The 18,413-nt window shown below is 36.5% G+C and overlaps 1 long non-coding RNA gene across 1 annotated transcript in view; it reads right to left on the reverse strand.

The window, feature by feature from the left end:
- Positions 1 to 15,563: 15,563 nt before the first annotated feature.
- LOC116474993 (uncharacterized) overlaps positions 15,564 to 18,413 on the reverse strand; it is a 71,744-nt gene continuing 68,894 nt past the window's right edge. The window contains exon 4 of the long non-coding RNA XR_004249793.1: positions 15,564 to 16,883. This is a non-coding gene — a long non-coding RNA (uncharacterized LOC116474993). The remainder of the gene's footprint in view (positions 16,884 to 18,413) is intronic.

The raw sequence follows: 18,413 nt of genomic DNA on the forward strand, positions 1-18,413 counted from the left end.
TTTAGGAATTCAATATGGGTGCCTTCGGTCAGAATAATACAAATTTCCTTTAAGTGTTTGCAGCACATTTTTTTTTTTTTTCAGAAGCCTCTCTTTGGGCCCATGGCTCCATGCTAACCTACAGATAACACTAGAAAGTAACTGTTCCCTATCCCATTTTAACTTGTCTCTTCCCCTTCATGCACCTACTATTTGAAATGACTTCTTGTTCAGTGTAGAATATACTTGAATGTAATGGTTAATTATAAAAAAGGAAAAGTAACTGTTACACCTGCCTATGCTTTAAAACAAGTATACTTTACTCTTAACAATAATTATTGAAATAAAAATTTCTAGCATTTATTTGCTGCCAAACATTATTTGTTTAGAGATCATGTAGGATTGTTTTCTGGATCTTAAGCCTACTCCACTTCTGATAGTGTAAGAAGGGTTTGTGGGGGAAAAAGAAGAAATTTCCTGGGCCTCATTTCTTCCCTACTTGTATATTTACCTAACTCTCATAAGCATTTTATAACTTACTAAAACTTATCTGAATGAGAAACTCAAATATCGTAAATAATAAGAGCCCACAATGGAGGTGTTCAGTCTGTGTGGCTCCACAGGGAACAGTCATTGCAAACGAGCAGTGACAAGACTGGAGTAGTGGGGTCAAAATCAGGGCCAGAGCTTAAAGGAGAAAACTTAGCTTATGAGGTGTAGGAAAGATCAGCAATGGTCAGGATCAGATACTCTAAATTGAAAAAAACAGGACAAAATGTCAACATTCCATAACTTGTATAGAATAAAGCAAGCTTCAGCCAGTGAGAAGATAGTACACAAAAGCTGAGAGGGAAACCTGTGGGTCACGACAAATTATTAAGAATAGTGTTAACTTCTAGTCCCTGGTCAATCTGCTTGTATTCACCTATCCAAGACTGTCAGAATCCCCTGACTTTTGCAGTTGCCCAAGGGGAGACTGTATTGCTCCAGGAATAACATTCAGTTGTGGCAGGGATAAGAGAATTCTCCTGATCTATTCCCCTGATCTATGATAGGCAGTGAGACCATGTACCCAAGTCTCATAAAGAAGCAAATTACCAACCTTAATTCTGTATTCCTTCAAGCACTAAAATTAACATTTTCGGGGGAGGAAGAAAACTGAGTATCCTACAACAAAAATCTAACTTTTGTCTTTGCAAGAGCATGCTGACTAACAATTTCACATGCTTAAGGAAAAAATGAGCAATAGTCATCTCTTTTGGAGTCTCATAGAACTAGAGCACATATATTCTTCAACCAACTTTATTAATCTCTCTAAGGGAACAGTGCCTGCTTGACATTGGTTTACAATGTAGTATCATTAAGTTACTCCAAGTCGTTTCTTTGTCATTTCTCTTCTATGTCATTAGTGGTTTGATAGCACCTGCTAGAATTGCCACAGTGAACAGACTGTCCGAGTCTTAAAAATAAACTCTTGTTGGCAAGGGTTTATATTTGCAATTTGGGGTGGAAGTTTGGCACATGAAAGATCAGCTACTTAAATGATTTCTTTTTTGCATTTGTCTGCATGATAAATTTGTTGTACAGAGTTCTCACATAGAGAATAATAAAATGAAAGCCATGATCAGATCATTTACCTATCTCAAAATACTGCTTTTTAGGATAATTCTTTATTCAGTCATAAATTCTTATACCAAAACATTTTGCCACCTTCCTTTCTTTATATTGACATTTTCAATTGTAATTATTTGTGACCTCTTTTCCCTTGTCATTAAAAATACATGCACTTACAAACTGGATTTTGCTTTTAAAGATCTCTTATAGATTAGAATAAAATGTAGCTCTATATTAAACAAGCTTCCTCCACATACACACTTATATAGAAGATTATAAGTGCATTACTATTCAAGCTTAGGTAGTCCAAAATGGAAGTAGTAGTCAATGAAAATATAAACTCATTTTATCATAATTAAAATTATATACACATACTAAATATACACATATAAATTATATACACATATTAAATACACATATTATATACACACATATAAATTATATACACATATTAAATATTTTTTCCAACTCTTATTTTAGGTTTGATGGTACATGTGTAGGTTTGTTTCAAAGGTATACTGCATGATGCTGAGGTTTGGGTTACAACTGAACATGTCACCCAGATATCAAGCACAATACTCAATAGATAGTTTTTCAAACCTTTCTCTTTTCCCACCTTTCCCCGACTTGTAGGCCACAGTGTCTATCTTTAAGTCCATGTGTACTCAATGTTTAGCAACCACTTATAAGTGAGAACATGTAGTATTTGGTTTTTGTTTCTGGATTAGTTCACTTAGGATAATGACCTCCAGCTGCATCCATTTTGCTGCAAAGGATATGACTTCATTCTTTTATATAGCTGCATGGTATTTCATGGTGTATATATGCCATGTTTTCTTTTTCCAATTCACCATTGACGGGCAAGTATGTTTCCATGTCTTTGCTATCATGAATAGTGCAGTGATGAACATATGGGTGCATAAGTTTTTCTGGTAGAATGATTTATTTTCCTTTGGGTATATATCCAATAATATTTGAATAATAAAAGGTCACTTGTCCAAGACTGGTCCCCAGCAAGCTGGCCTCTCAGAAAAGAAGCTGATCCCCTACAAATATCCTAAAAAATTTACTACTGCCCTGTCCTTGAGGAAACAGATCTTGGTCCAGCAAAGCCTGGGACCATCATCCTCCTCATCACACCAGAAGAGGAGATAGAGCTTCCCGCAACATAAATGCGGAAGTGGCAAACCCTGCAGCAAGCTTCCTTTGTCATTCAGCTCCACTGTGTGCCTGGGACTGCAGCCCCCTGATTGCATAGTGTTGAGGAGGCTGGTGCTCCATCCTCCAAACATGTGCACTCACTTGCTAGAAAGATGAGGCTGGAGACAAGATTCCTCCACAATCATACTACTATTGCATCCCAGCCCATGCTCAAGCCAGGGAATTGATGGAGGGTTCTGTAATTTTCCTGCTTAAGAACTTCCCCGAACAGAGGGACTAGTCTTTCTTCCAGGGTTGGAAGTCTGGCTCGACTAGTCCTCTGTGTCTGCCTGAGAATGCATAGACAACCAGAGTCCCATCTTAGAATGCTGCTCTAGCAAGTCTGATGTGTGTGCTATCCAGCCACGTGCCTTGTTGACATGACATTAATAATAGTCACCATACAACTATTTACTGAGCTAAAGGCAAAAACCCAATGAAGTAATTAAATTGTCTTGAATTTAGAACTGGAATTGAAGTCAAAAAACATTAATTAACTTGCCCACATCTTCTTAGATAATATTGATGAGATCAAGTTTTAAACCCAGATTTGTCTTTAACGTCTTTGCTCTGAACCTATATAGTATTATTTCCATGATTTATACTTTTCAAATAGAGGAAACTTAACAACTTTAAGTCCTAAACCAAAAATCTTTAAATCACTGTGGGCTGAACATAAAATTTTCTGAAATGGCTAAAACCACACAAAATGTCCTCAGGGGATAAGTATTTATAATTTTTCTTGAATATATAAAGAGACAGGTGCTCTCATTTGGGGAACTGGAGCAAAACAACAAATGGAAAATGGCATAAGACACATCTAATTTTTTCATTGTATTTTATTTTTTCTGAAAAGAGTAGGCCACATTTTACTGAGATCATGGATTTGTTACATGTTACGTTTGGTCTTCTAACATTCTTCAGTGGATTTTATCTAAAGTAGGTATGTACAGAAAGAGTTGAATAGTTGAATAAAGAGTTGAATACTCTTTACAAAAGAGTAAATCATGTAATCATTGTGAGATTTTTGGGTTTGTCACAACTGAGAAATATTGCTGATGGTAGATGGTCCTCAAGTGTGAAAATGTTCCTTGTGAATTGCTTGCATCCAAAATATACACACAGCATTAAGGGCTGGTTTTTATTTTTTATTTTTTCCAATCCTCTTTTCTTCTTAAGGTGTCCAAGTCACACAGAACCGCAGAATCTCACAGGTGTCTCAGAATTCCTTCTCCTAGGACTCTCAGAGGATCCAGAACTGCAGCCTGTCCTCGCTTGGCTGTCCTTGTCCATGTACCTGGTCACGGTGCTGGGGAACCTGCTCATCATCCTGGCTGTCGGCTCTGACTCCCACTTCCACATACACTTCTTCCTCTTCAACCTGTCCTTGGCTGACATTGGTTTCTCCTCGGCCACGGTTCCCAAGATGATTGTGGACATGCAATCGCATAGCAGAGTCATCTCTTATGCGGGCTGCCTGACATATATGTCTTTCTTTGTCCTCTTTTTTTTTAATTATTATTATACTTTAAGTTCTAGGGTACATGTGCACAACGTGCAGGTTTGTTATATATGTATACATGTGCCATGTTGGTGTGCTGCACCCATTAACTCGTCATTTACATTAGGTATATCTCCTAATGTTATCCCTCCCTCCTCCCCCTACCCCGCGACAGGCCCCAGTGTGTGATGTTCCCCATCCTGTGTCCAAGTGTTCTCACTGTTCAATTCCAACCTATGAGTGAGAACATGCGGTGTTTGGTTTCCTGTCCTTGCGATATTTTGCTGAGAATGATGGTTTCCAGCTTCATCCATGTCCCTACAAAGGACATGAGCTCATCCTTTTTTATGGCTGCATAGTATTCCATGGAAGACATGTCTAATGTTTAAAGGTTGTAAATACGGCAAATAACTCATAAGTAAGACATGTCCTGTTCTCTTATCTTGATACATATATCTCAATAGCAACAAGATCAATGTATATACAAGTGCATTATGTATGCACAAAGCTATGTATTTTTATATGACTGCAAGCCAATAAAATATCAAGAGAGCTTAATTTAATTATTATTGTGCTTTTCTGAATGTTCTCATTAGGCTTGCTGTGCTCTAACAATAAAATGAAGATACATAATTCACAAATACATGTTTTTAATAAATTTATGTTTACCTTCATTTCAGCAAAATCACCAATTATGTAGTTGCAATCACTATTTTCACATAATTTGGCAATATTTACAGCAATCACAGATTAACCATTCTTTCTTGGAATATTGTAGCTCTTTGCTGATTTGTTTTAATAAGTTTTCATTTAGAGAAACTTCATTTTGTTAGCAAAGTAACACTTGGGATTTTTTAATGACATTTTAAAAGCATTCCTTATATTCAGAAATTAACCATGAATTTTACAAATTATGTTTATTCATTGCAATAGGGTAGAATTGGATGCATGATTATCATAGAATTTATTGCAAAAACATTTTAAATGTATCATGTAAGTCACTATCACCTATGCAGCAATTTCACCTCCTCTTAAAGCAATAACTAGGTTCACAGAGTATTTAAGTTTGACTTTAAAATTTTTAAACACTAGAATATTATAAAGAAAATTATAAAATGTAGTATACAGCTATTTCTTTTTCAAATTTCTCTTTAATTCAAGACTACACTTGATATACAATGTCAAGAAAATAGTCTGTAGAGAAATGATTTGGGGGATAATTTGTATCTGATTCTTCTCTTCACAGTCATATAAACGTTTCCATGTGCCTCTTACTTCTACATATTTTAAAATAATGTCATGTTTGTTACTTGGTTTATTTGAAAGTTTTCATGATTTAGGAAAACCTTTATTTTCCAGATTTTTACTAAAAAATCAATCTTTAAAAAGTGAAATACTCAAACTTATATCTGCTGGGAGTTTTTTTGTATTCAATAACTGTGAATAGAACAAATTCTAAATAAATTTTCTTTTCCATGAAAGACCATGATTTACACTTTACTTGATGATCTTTTGTTATTTAGCTCAAGTATTCTGATATGCCTCATATCTTTTGTAAGTTAAGTCAAATTAGTTTAACATTCATGAAACGACATTTCCTCTCATGTCCAAGAATCCTTGGGAAGAAACCCAGCAGGGAGCGAGTTAAGGGAAATGCCTTCATGGTCTGTTCTAGCTCTCCATTGGCCAAGGTTAGTGGAAGCCAGAAAGCACAGATAGAAGCTGTTGTTATGCAGCCCAGAGCTGTGAGATCCCTCTCAATGCTATGGTTGGTGTGCTCATTCCTCAGTTGCTGTAGGTGCTTCTGCTATAGACTTACACCTGCATCCTTCTCAGAAGGCTTGCCCTTAGGTGATTGAGGTTCCCTTACCTGGGGGTGCCTGGAAATTATACATTCTTTCCCCATCTAGGGGCCAATGGCCCAGGCCTGACTAGAGAGGTGCTGCAAAGTCCCTGTTTCCTTGTCCCAAGTTGGAAAAGACTCTGCATCAGAATTTACACTCCAGAGCTTTCCATGGGATCATGCCAAAGCTAGATTTCACCTGAAACCACATTTTTCCATAGCTCCTTTTCATTCCATGTCTTCCTCCCTCACTCCCCTGAAGGTTGCTCCTGGGAGCACTCTCTCAATACATCATGTGTACTCAAATTCCCACCTCAGGATCTATTTCTAAAGAACTTGGCCTGGGAAAGCATGGTGGCCTGTGGAATGTAGCCCTGGAGATCAGCCTCCAGAGTAGAGAGCAGAGTGAGAAGGGTAGAGAGTAGATCTGTAGGAGCACATGGAAGATTCTGACAAACTGGGATATTGTGCAGCTGTGGGAGGCACTGCTTGTTGCCATTTCTAAGTATGCTACTCCAGTCTTCCTTACTAACACTTTCTACATTTGTTAGAGAGTGAAACAGAAATAGCTAGGTGTCACAGTTCAGGTCAATGAGATGCAGGCAGAAATCTCAAGGGGGGCAGGAGGGGATTGTGTCTCCCTAATCAAACAAAGCTGCACTAGGAGAAAGATGTCTGACCCTTTTTCTCTTCCTCTTCTTCAGTCTGGAACACAGGAGCTGGAAGCCTGGAAGGGCAACAGCCATCTGGTGACCACGATCTGAAAAGCATGAAGACGAAAGACAAGATGTTAGGATTACACAGTGAAAGAGATTTCGGAGTCTGTTGTGTCAGCCTGGAATGCCTACCCCTCAATATCTGGTCATGCAAGAAAAATAAACCCTTCTCTTTTTATACTACTCTTGGTCAAACTTTCTATTATTTGTCATCATTTGTAACCCATTCCTATTACAGCAGCCATTAGAAGAATAAAGAAGAGTTATACCAGAGACTCAGAGTTTTATTTTATTAGAGCAACACCCACCTATAACAAAAGATTCACACCTTTTACCTCTAAGCATTCAGTCTAGTTTATGGTTTCTGCAACAAGTGCACTGAAAAATAAAGCCTAGCACTCTGGCAGGACGTATCAATGCATAGACTCTTGATTCTGTGGCCTGAGACAAACTATCTGGAGAGTATAAAGGCCACTCAGCATGCAGAACAACTTTAACAGGTGCAAGAAAATTAGCCAAATGGAAATGGGCTGAGGCTGAGGCTAATTCTTCACATCTTATCCAAAAATTTGTCTGGGAATTATTGACCAGTCCAAATGCTCCTGGCTCTGGTTTCAAATCTTGCCCAAGAGAGGAAATAAGTCTTGTCACAACAAAATATCCAAGTGCCTTTTTGGCAGATATTGTACATGTTTTCCAGGAGGAATAGTTTTCTGGGTCAAGTAACATTCATATTACAGGGACACAGACACAAGTGCCTTATTTAAACAGCAATGCACAGTTTGATAAGTGCTAATACTTCTGACAAGTGTTAAAGTTTAGGATCTATTTTTTAAGCCCTTGTGGGTAATATCTCTTTGCCTCTGTGACATATATATAATTTTATAGTCAAGTACCAGAAGCTATATCTCTGAGATTGAACTGAATAAATTGAGGGTAGAATTATGAAAAATATTGAAGTAACAATAACCAAAATTAATTTATCACAGCCTAAATGAATATGCAAAAGATGTAACTTTCTAGTTTTCCAGCAGAGGTGATGAAATTCTGTTTAGTCCAGAAAAGATGCTTTACAAGACATTTTTATGTTCCAAAGTAGACCATCAGAATATACACTATACATACTACACATACATATACATACACACACACTTCATACACATATACATACCTCATCCCCCTATAATCTTTCATTTATTTTATAGCTTGAACCTAGTGTCCTCTGTAGCTTTGAACAGTTCTTTATGAATCCCATTGCTGAAAACAAAATTCAGCCAACATTTATATAGGGGAGAATCAACCCTGAATGATGTAAGAAATGTATTTCCAGATAAATTATAATTTCTGGATGTAAAATGCTATTATAAGGAGGAAATTTAAAGTTTATTCTCACCAACTACAAAAACAATGGGTCTGACTACCTTAGAAGAGTGTACAAATCAAAGCTTATTTGACTAGTGTGTTTAATACAGTCAATGACTACATGGACCAGCAATTGTGGAGAAACACTATTTTAAAAATATTTTCAACTTTTATTTTAGATTCAGGAGGTGCATATGCAGGTCTGTCACATGGGAACACTCTATGATGCTGAATTTTGGGGTAGAGATGATCCCATCACCCAGGAAGTGAGCACAGCATCGAATAAGCAGTCCTTCTGCCCTCACCCCTCTTCCCTCCGGAAGTCTCCAGTGTCCATTGCTCCCATCTTCTCGTCTGTGAGAAATACTCCTTTTTGAGAAAAATCGTTTAGTTTTATGTTCTCAATACTCAAAAAGTTTTCATGCAAGGTGTAGATACTAGTGAACCACAGAAGAGGGTTCATCTTCTAGTTCAAGTGCAGGGCCTACTTCATTTCCTGTTCATTCACTCATTCATTCATTTAAAACAGATATTGACTAATTACTGTGTGACTGGCTAAGTACAGGGCTTCAAAGACATAAATGGCAAAATTCCTGAAGGAGCTTACAGCCAACTTAGTAGCAAATGCAAATCTATTAGGGAACAATTACAATTATAAATATATGTACAATAGACACACACAAACAGGGCTGTGTCATTGTACAACTCCAGAGGGAAATGTAGAAAAAGAATGTCAAGAAAAGGTTCACAGAAATATTTAGGCAAAATCTTGGAGAATCAGTGAGAATTTGTCAACTTAAAACTGAGTGTAAGAAGAGAATACCAAATGAAATGCCTTGCATAGAATATAAAAATTGTCATGGGAATAATTGTAACCCTAAGTCTGTGGCATAAGGCCTGGTCATTAAAATCCTTGTTGATCACATAAGGATTTGGATTTCAACGAGCAATGGGGCCTTATGGAAGGATTTTAAGTATGTAACATGAGCATTTATGTATTTTAAGAACATGACTTTGACAAATGTAGCTATATTGGAGGGGAATGAGAGTTGAAACAAAGACAGAGATAGCAGGGCAGTAAAAGAGTCACTTTTTGTATTCAATGACTGTGAATAGAACAATATCCAATAATATTTGAATAATAAAAGGTCACTTGTCCAAGACTGGTCCCCAGCAAGCTGACCTCTCAGAAAAGAAGCTGACCCCCTACAAATCTCCTAAAAAATTTACTACTGCCCTGTCCTTGAGGCAACAGATCTTGGTCCATCAAAGCCTGGGACCATCCTCCTCCTCATCACACCAGAGGAGGAGATAGAGCTTAGAAACTGGACTAAAACAGCTATTTCAGTGATAAAGTGGACAGTGCTGTGAAATGTTTAGATGTAGATGTTGGTGGGGATAAAAGATAAATTATCTTAGATTTCTACTTTGGAGGGTTAGGTAGATAATGGGGTATTTAGTAGTATAGGAAATATAAAGGAAACAGGTACATGACAAAGAGTAAAGAAGATAGTTCTATTATGGTTATTCAAAACACACAGGTACAATTTTCTGGTGGGTACTGGAAAATATAAATATGAACCTCAAAAGAAAGGTAGAAAATGGAAAATCACTTCGAGTAAGTAGAATTTAAAGTAAAAGGATTGGATGCAGTCTCCCTCATGGAATACATTTTTGAAAATGGGAGAGAATTAATGATAGATCCTTAGAAAATATTCCCATTTAACAGTCAATCCAGGAATGAGAGGATGCTAATTTTAATTCTATCATTATGTCTACTTTACTTATGTCTTTTTGTGTGCATTTATTTGTTTGAATATTTCAATCTGGATGAAATTCCATTCAATTGGCCAGTATAACGGGAAAAAAGCCTGAATTTAAATTCCATATCAATAAATGTACTAAATATTTTCAGATAAGTCTCATAAAATCAATATGAACCTATATTAAAATATTATGCACTTTTTTATTTGCATCAAGAATTTTGAGACTTTTGGAAGAAAAGATAGATGTAGCATCTGCATAGTAACTTTATACAGATATATATTTTAAATTTCTCCTCACTATTTTAAGACTCTAATACAGTGTTAACACAATTCTTTACGGTGATCAGACCTTAGATTATCAATTCACGAGTGAAAATCTGGAAAGCTGCCTAGGAGAATATAAAAAACATAGAAACCTTTCTGTGAAAAGAATCCCTTTTCTAGGTATATATGTTTTAATGAATATTTACTACTGGGTCAATAGTCTTTTTCATTTTTTTTAAATTTTCAGGGAATCTTAAGGGAGATAAAATATTAAGAAACAAAGGTTTCCTATTTGGAGAATAATAAGAACAACAACAAAATACAGTGTCTCATTTATTAATTGAAAAAGAAAAAATTAATTGAGATGGGGATTTCATATATATGACATCAATAAATTTTACTTTGTTGACTTAGGACAATGTAGCTTTGTCGTTGACAGAGAGTGATAGCTTTGTTAGAGTAACTACTGTCCCAGTTTTACTTTCTTACTGTTAAAGTAGTAGACAGAAGAGAACCTTAAGATTAACATATCTTCTGGCAAAACATTTTCTAAGCCTTAGCATTTGGCACTGTTTTTCCAAGTATGTTTCTGCCCAAGAAAATTCAAGAAAATCATTTATAAATTTCCTTTTTATATGTATAGTTTTATATACCACATTGCCTCATTTGATACTCAAAACAACCTATAGCATAGACAAAGAAGATATAATTATTTCAACTTTAGTGATGAGAAAATAATAAAATAAATTCGTAATTTTTCAAAATTAGCACGTTGCAAGCACTGTGCTATGAGCATTCATCTATAATTGATCTTATCTTCCAGCCAACTATAAGATTAATACTATTTTTAATTTTAGTATCCAGAGGAAGAAACTGAGTTTTAGAGGTTTGAGAAGTTGTCCAAGGTCACATAGCTAGTGAGTGTTAAAAATGGGACCCAACCAGTTTTGTCTGATGCTAAATTCTATGTTCTTAACTTTTGTTCTTCTTTCTGTATATGAAATGGCTTTGCAGAGTTCTTGTCAAAGAAGAGTATTTAGGAAGAGTTAGAGAATATGGATGTTGTAGCAATTGTGAATCACTTTGAAACATATGGCTACTAAATGGAAGAACTGGAATTGAATTCAGGTTTCTGACTCCAAATCATGGGACCCCAAGTCTTAATCTCTGTAGGGTACCCTACATACTGAAACACTTCAGTTAAACAGATGACCAAGTTCACAATCATCCATGAACTCCTTCAATCAGATGGAAAAGTAATTGCCAACTTTGAATTTTAAATTTTCATATCATTATATGATTATCTATGCTGACACCTAGAGTAGTTAAATTTATTTAGCACTGGATGTGTACTCTATCTAGGATTTAAGGACGGTTGACAAAATTTCACTTGAATACTAAACCCAGAAGAGTCATGGCAATAATGATGTCTTAGGAGTACTTTTTATGTTCTAGGCACTGAAGGTAATGATTTATCAACATTACCTTCTTTATTCCTAAAAGCATCTCCATTGTAAGTTTATTTTTTATATATGTGTCACGTTGTAAGTTTATTCTTTATATATTTAACTTTCAAGAGACATCAGGTTTTCAAGGGAACCAGTGTCCAGGAAATGAAATCAGGCTTCAAGAGTTAATAGAATGTCTAAGAGATTTCCAGAAGCAATATATGGAGTTTACAGCAGAATTTAGTGAGACCAAATTGGCTGTATGATTAAAAGGTATTCTTGTCATTCCCAGACTGGGAAGGTGACTAGAACTGAGACATATTCACCTGAATGGCTCAGCTCAGGCCTTCTCTGGGCAGAATGCATTTCACCCCTGTGCTGGCTGTGCTCGCTAACCAGAACCATGTTTTCAGTCCAATGACCCCCTGAAACAGTATGCTTTCAAGGCCTTCAGCTACAAGGTTTGGAAAGTCCTACACTTCGAAATATATTGCAAAAATTATACCATCATGAAGAACAAAGAGAAAGCATTAGAACTCAATCCTATCACAAGACAAAATGTGCTGAAAATGTACATACAGGGTAACTGCCTGTTTTTATTCGATTGCCAACTGTATGATATGAAAGAATCCGTTTGCTCACCTAGTGATTATATATGAAGAGGAGTAACAGCTTCCAAATTAAAATAATACTGTTCCTTTGGTGAGTGTACGTGAGCATAATATTTCATGGAATTTTTTCCCCAGACAGTTAAATTAACTCACTGGAAATGTAGCATACTAAATGATTTCTTCCAAAAAGTAACATGTAATCATTTCTTTTTCAGGCTTGATTAAATTTCCTCTGCCTGTACAAATTTTATATCTGTGCCCAAATTTTATGTATCCATTTCTGATCATTGAACAGAGCATAGACCCTGCATGATCCATCTCTATTATTAGGCAAACTCAAGTAACAGCAGTTCTAGGGCATTGCACTGTATTTGGGGTTATGTTCTAAGGAGTGCGATATACATAGGCTATGTGAATGGCACATACTCCCCAACAATCATACAACAGGATCTCGTTTTTATCTAGTGATAGGAGAGCAGTCTAACTAAAGCAGGTCTTTACTGTAAGTGAAACGCATAACCAACTCAACCTTTCCCATCCCTGTCCCTAATGACCTTCTCAGTAATGTAGAGAAACCAGATATCCTAAATGATCTTATCTCACCTTATCTCTGATCTCACCACCTAATATTCTAATCCCAGCACTGCATGCTAATAATGTAAGTTGTCCATCAATACACTGAATTATTGTTATTCAGGTTTAATATACAGGGCATTCCTATGCAGAGCTGGAGACCAGAGCAGAATCTCAAAGCAGAGTCCAGTAGACAAGTTAGAATGAAAGGGAGATTCCAGTGATGGTGGCAAATTAAACTAGATTGTGAGCATTTACATTCAGAGAGTCACCACTTGTTCCACCAGCAACATAAAGACATGCTTAAAGTATGAGGACAGGCACAGTAGCCGCCGCTGCGGCAATCCTGCCAGCCCTCCTTCTGTGGTCACTTCCCCAGTCACTGCACTGACTAGCTCTTCAGTCACAAGGGGAAGGAACTGGGGATACCACAGACCATTGCCAGAGCTTTGTTGTGGAATCATAGACAAGTGACAGAAATAAAAACTAAATGTGGAACTCTATAGCACTTATTATAGTTGATTATTGCCTACTCCTTTAGTTTGAAAGCATTACAAGCTATGTAGCAAGTTTATGAAACTCTTTAGCTGGTATATAAACTGATTTGGCATTTATTTTTACTCAAATATATGCGAAAAACATTGGAGAAAAATCAGCAAAAAAGGATTTTCTGTCTTAAAATTAAAATTAGGGATATTAGAAATTAGCCATATCCAAAAATCATTATAGTTTAACACTTAGAAATGATGACTGATATTTTCATCCACGCCTAACTTTCAGTGAACTCATAGTAAGAAATAAATGAAACCTCGGCAAAGCTATTAGGACATGTCATTTGAGAAAGCAATACCTAACCTTCGGGATTATATGAGATACTCCAGTGTCTTTGTAATAAAGTCCCCTTCTTCTGCTTAGCTTTGTTTGAATATGATTTGTCATTTGCAAACAAAAAGAATACCAACCGACAAACTGGAATAGTGACATTTCCCATGCAGATTTCTAAGATTTGGGTCATTTTTTTGAAAAGAGATTGGCACACAGTAGGCATTTCATAAATGGTGGCTGTTAATGGCAGAGTAAATTGATCATCCTAGGTTGACATTATGTGTTGTATCCTCAATGAAATAAAGGCAATGGCTATTCTGTAATGTTGGAACCACAGAAAGAGTGACAGATTGGTGAGGGATGAGGACATTGGATGTAGAAACAAAATTAATGCTGGTGGTCAAAAGATGCCAGATGTCAAAGCTGTGTCACTCTCATGTCCCAGTCAGCTATGCTGCCATGTTAATTCCAGGTGTAGCTGTTTAACAACACACAGTGCCTTCAACTAGGGTTAGGGTTAAGGTTATGTACAGAATGAGACTCAAACTGAGTTTAGTTCTAAAAAAAATGATTTAATAAAGGCTCCCTTGTAAAATTTATATATAAAACTAATAAACATTTAAGCTAACTTCCAAGAAAAATGTTAATTCTTTGTTAAAAATCAGAATAATTGTCACTCTAATAATAAACAATCTATTAAAAAACATGTTTAGGGTAAGAGAGACTATCCCATAATAGGATTAGGCCAGTCATGTTGAAAATAATTGAACAGTATTTCTATTTATTTATTTATTGAGACAGGGTCTCACTCTGTCGCCTAGGCTGCAGTGCAATGGTGTGATCTTGGCTCACTGCAACCTCCACCTCCTGGGCTAAAACCATACTCCCCCCTTCACCCCCCAAGTAGCTGAGACTACAGGCATGCACCACCACACCTGGGTGTATTTTTTGTAGAGCTGGGGTTTTGGCGTGTTGCCCAAGCTGGTCTTGGACTCCTGGACTCAAGCGATCTTCCTGCCTCAGCCTCCCAAAGTGCTAGGATTATATGTGTGAGCCAGTGCACCCAGCCATATTTTACTTTTATCCATTGATTTAAATGATTGAAAAGTTGAACTATAATTATTTTATAAAGACATGAGGTTAAAAATCAGGTATCTAAACTCAAAAGCAACTAAATATTAATCTTGCCTGTACACAGGACTTAATATGATTTAAATATGCATATGAAAATATAGCACATACAAACCTGTCCACATGAATTAGTTCAAATTGTCACCCCAAAACTGTCTTTATGCTCTGAGAAAAAAATGTATAAAATGAGAAATACACGCATAAGGGAAAAAATAATGTGTGATAAACCATGATAATAGATAAACGCGGCTATGATCTCTGTCACACATTCTCATCACAGTCATGTAGACATTTGTGGTTTGTGTTATAATCATCTTTATTTTAAAAGGTTGAAGACTGGTTGTAGATATTTTTAATCAAAGAATTTTACCTTAAATAGAAGGAATTACATATACTTGTATGAATATCATGACTGACATCTCTAGTTCCTTTCCAAAAATAAAGCATCTGCTGTCATAATTTGAAAAATAAATAAGCAAAATGTCTGGATTTTGGAGGATACATGAGCAATGCACTGAAAGCATCCCTCTATAGTTTACATCTAGTACAATTTCCAATCAGTAGAGGGCTCCCTCGTCTGTGCAAGGCCCACAGTAAAAATGCACAGTCTGTACATGCAGCAGTCACACATCATGTGCAGGTTCACGCACGCACACACACACACACACACACACTCTCTCTCTCTCACACACACACACACCATCTAGATTAATAAAGCTGTCATTTTTCATTGTTTTCAAATCACCTTTAATATCAGTTGAGTTTCAAGCTTAGGGGAAGGAACACACAGGCAGCACCCATTGGCAATATGTTAGAACATTCTCTACCTAAAAATACTGATAGGTGTTTACAAGTTTTCTTCATTTCACTGTGACATTCCTCAGCTCTGATGTGCATTTGGCTGCTTTCCTGAATTCACACATCTCTCTGCTCATGTGCTTGTGCATTTTGCAGAAGTGTCACTACCCAAGTTTTGCAAAATAACGAACTCAATCTTCTAAGTGACGTTGCTGAAGCTATGTCTTTATTACGCCCTCCAAAACTTGAGAGTCAAAAATAAAAATTAGAAAAATGAAGCAACTAGTAATGTTTGCTTTTGACTGAAGTCACTGAGTCCAGCTGTATTTTTCCCCACTGAAAAATAGATGAAGACATCCTAACTGGGTTGAGTTTTATTTGGGAATTTTTTCCCCTCTCCTTAGCCTGTAGGCTAGCTGATTCACTGATGCACAGCGAAAATGCCAAAAATACGCAAACCTCGCTGGGGTAGAAATTTGTAACAGAAAGGGAATTTCTGGCGGTGTAAAACCAGGGCTGGAATAATCTCAGACTGTACCCCCAGGCCAGTTTTCATGATACAGTTAAAAACTGGCTGGGCTGCCAACAGAATCAACTGTTTAAACATCTTGCTGATTGTTTATGGTAGTTGCCCAATAGATGCTTAAAAACATTGGTTTTCATGGACCTCTGGTGGAAACCTCTTATACCCAGCTGATCCTAGGTTATTATTCATATATTTGCTCAGTAGCCAGATCCAAGAATTCATCTGGAAGCTCTTAAAGGACAGAGAAGAGAAAGAGTCTATGATTTTTCAATTCTAGAATCACCATGTCTGAGAAATTTTTCTTGCCCACACTTTAATGCTCCCCACAAGGCCCTCTGCTTAATAATCTCACCAGTTTCTTTATGTGTCACATATTTCCATTGTCTACTCTAGCCTGCAGTTTAAAATGGGGACATTTTGAAAGGAATGTGCTGCTTTTTGCCCTTTATCCCACTTGCTCTTGCTAGAGTTCAACCTTGAAATGCCTCATCCCATTAGCTATATGTTTCCGGGCCTTTCCAGAAGGCATCTCACATATGCTTGAAACAGATCAGTCAGCTCTCAGGTGGCAACTACCGGATACAACAACCACTTTGGTTCAGGATTAGGAAGCCTGATTATGCCACAGATCTGAACCTTGTTCAGCAATCCAAAACTCCTGCCAGTGAAGCAGATATTTTGATCTCCTCTCCAAAGCTTGTGTTGATCTCTCCATTGGTTTCAAAACTGGAGTGGAAGAAAGAAGCATGATTAATCCTATCTCTGCTGTCCAATCTCAACAGCCATGTATTATGATCTTCATAAAGAAACTAAGATTCAGAGAGGTTAAGCAACATGCAAATATCATCCATTAGTAAGCGGCAGCCCCAGAATTCAAATCCACACTTTCTAAGTCTTAATCCTGTGCTTGTTTCACAGCTCCTGTAACATTAGATAAGAAGCTTACCCTTGCTCTGCAAGGGTTCATATAAAGATTAGTATACTTCTGCCTATAAAACATGAGATAAAAATATAATGGCCTCATAGACTGAAACGATACACAATTCTAAATAAAAACCAATTCTTTTGTTTCGACATTCAAAGTCACCTACTCTTTATGACCACTACCCTCATTGCAAATGCCTCTATTCTGATGTGCTTTTCCATTAAATAAGATTTGCACCATCCTTCTTTGGAGCCTTTGCTCATGCAGGCCTTCTCACATTCCCTCTATTCTTATTTCTCATTCATCCAATTCTCATTAATGCTTCAGAACCTTGCCTCTAACAACTTTCACCAGTTAGCTCAGGTTTTCCTCTTACAGCTATTGTTGTAAACCTCTGTTTGCATTTATGCATCTTCATGTTATTTGGGAATTGCAAGTGGATGTACCATTTTCACATGTCTGGATAGTAATCTCTTGAGATTATGAGTAGTCCTCGCTATATATGTAGATATTAAGGGGGCTTATTTATACCAGATATAGGCCATACAATCTCATCACTTATAGATGCTTTTTCACTGTATTGATAGATTAATGCTCCCCTTTAAACATACCTCTAAACTACTCAAACTCTATAAATGTATCTCCATATATCCCTGCAATTCTCTTTTTGAAACTAGAACAAAGTAAGGGAATTGTTTCTAAAAATTTGAGCTTGAAGTAGAAAAGAGGAGGATGAAAAAATAATAAGTAACATTTTAAACTTTTTCTTACTCTGTTCTATATTCAGAAAATGTTTTAATGATACAATTTTGACATCTGTAGTAAGACAAAGTTCCTTTCTTTTAATCACCAAGTCAAAGAATATTTCCATTGAGCTGGTTTCCATGAACAATGAACTCATATATTTCCATTGACTAACAAAGGAATATTGACATCAAACATATATATTTAATTATGGATGAATATCGATACATGAGCATGGAGTCCTTAGGAAAATTACAAATGCCGAAGTACTTTGTAGAGTATTGCATAACTGATTTTATCAGCCAGAATAGAGGATGGATCTCATGTTCTAAATATTTAAATTTTGGGGACAACTTAACAAGTTTTCTTTCATGGTCATCATTTTTAGAAATCTTTCTATAACTTAGGGAAGCGTTATAAATAATACAGAGTGGGAATATCCTAGGGAGAAATGAGAATTTCTGATTCTAAGAGGGACAGTACATAATTTCATCTCATGTACCAAATCTGAGTGGTTGGCAGTGGCTGTCGAGAATTTAGAGTGCTATGTTGATGAGGATTCTGGGTCTGGGGCCAGGCTCTGTCAT

Source organism: Hylobates moloch, unplaced genomic scaffold, assembly GCF_009828535.3.
Source record: "Hylobates moloch isolate HMO894 unplaced genomic scaffold, HMol_V3 SCAFFOLD_2, whole genome shotgun sequence".
NCBI lineage: Eukaryota > Metazoa > Chordata > Mammalia > Primates > Hylobatidae > Hylobates > Hylobates moloch.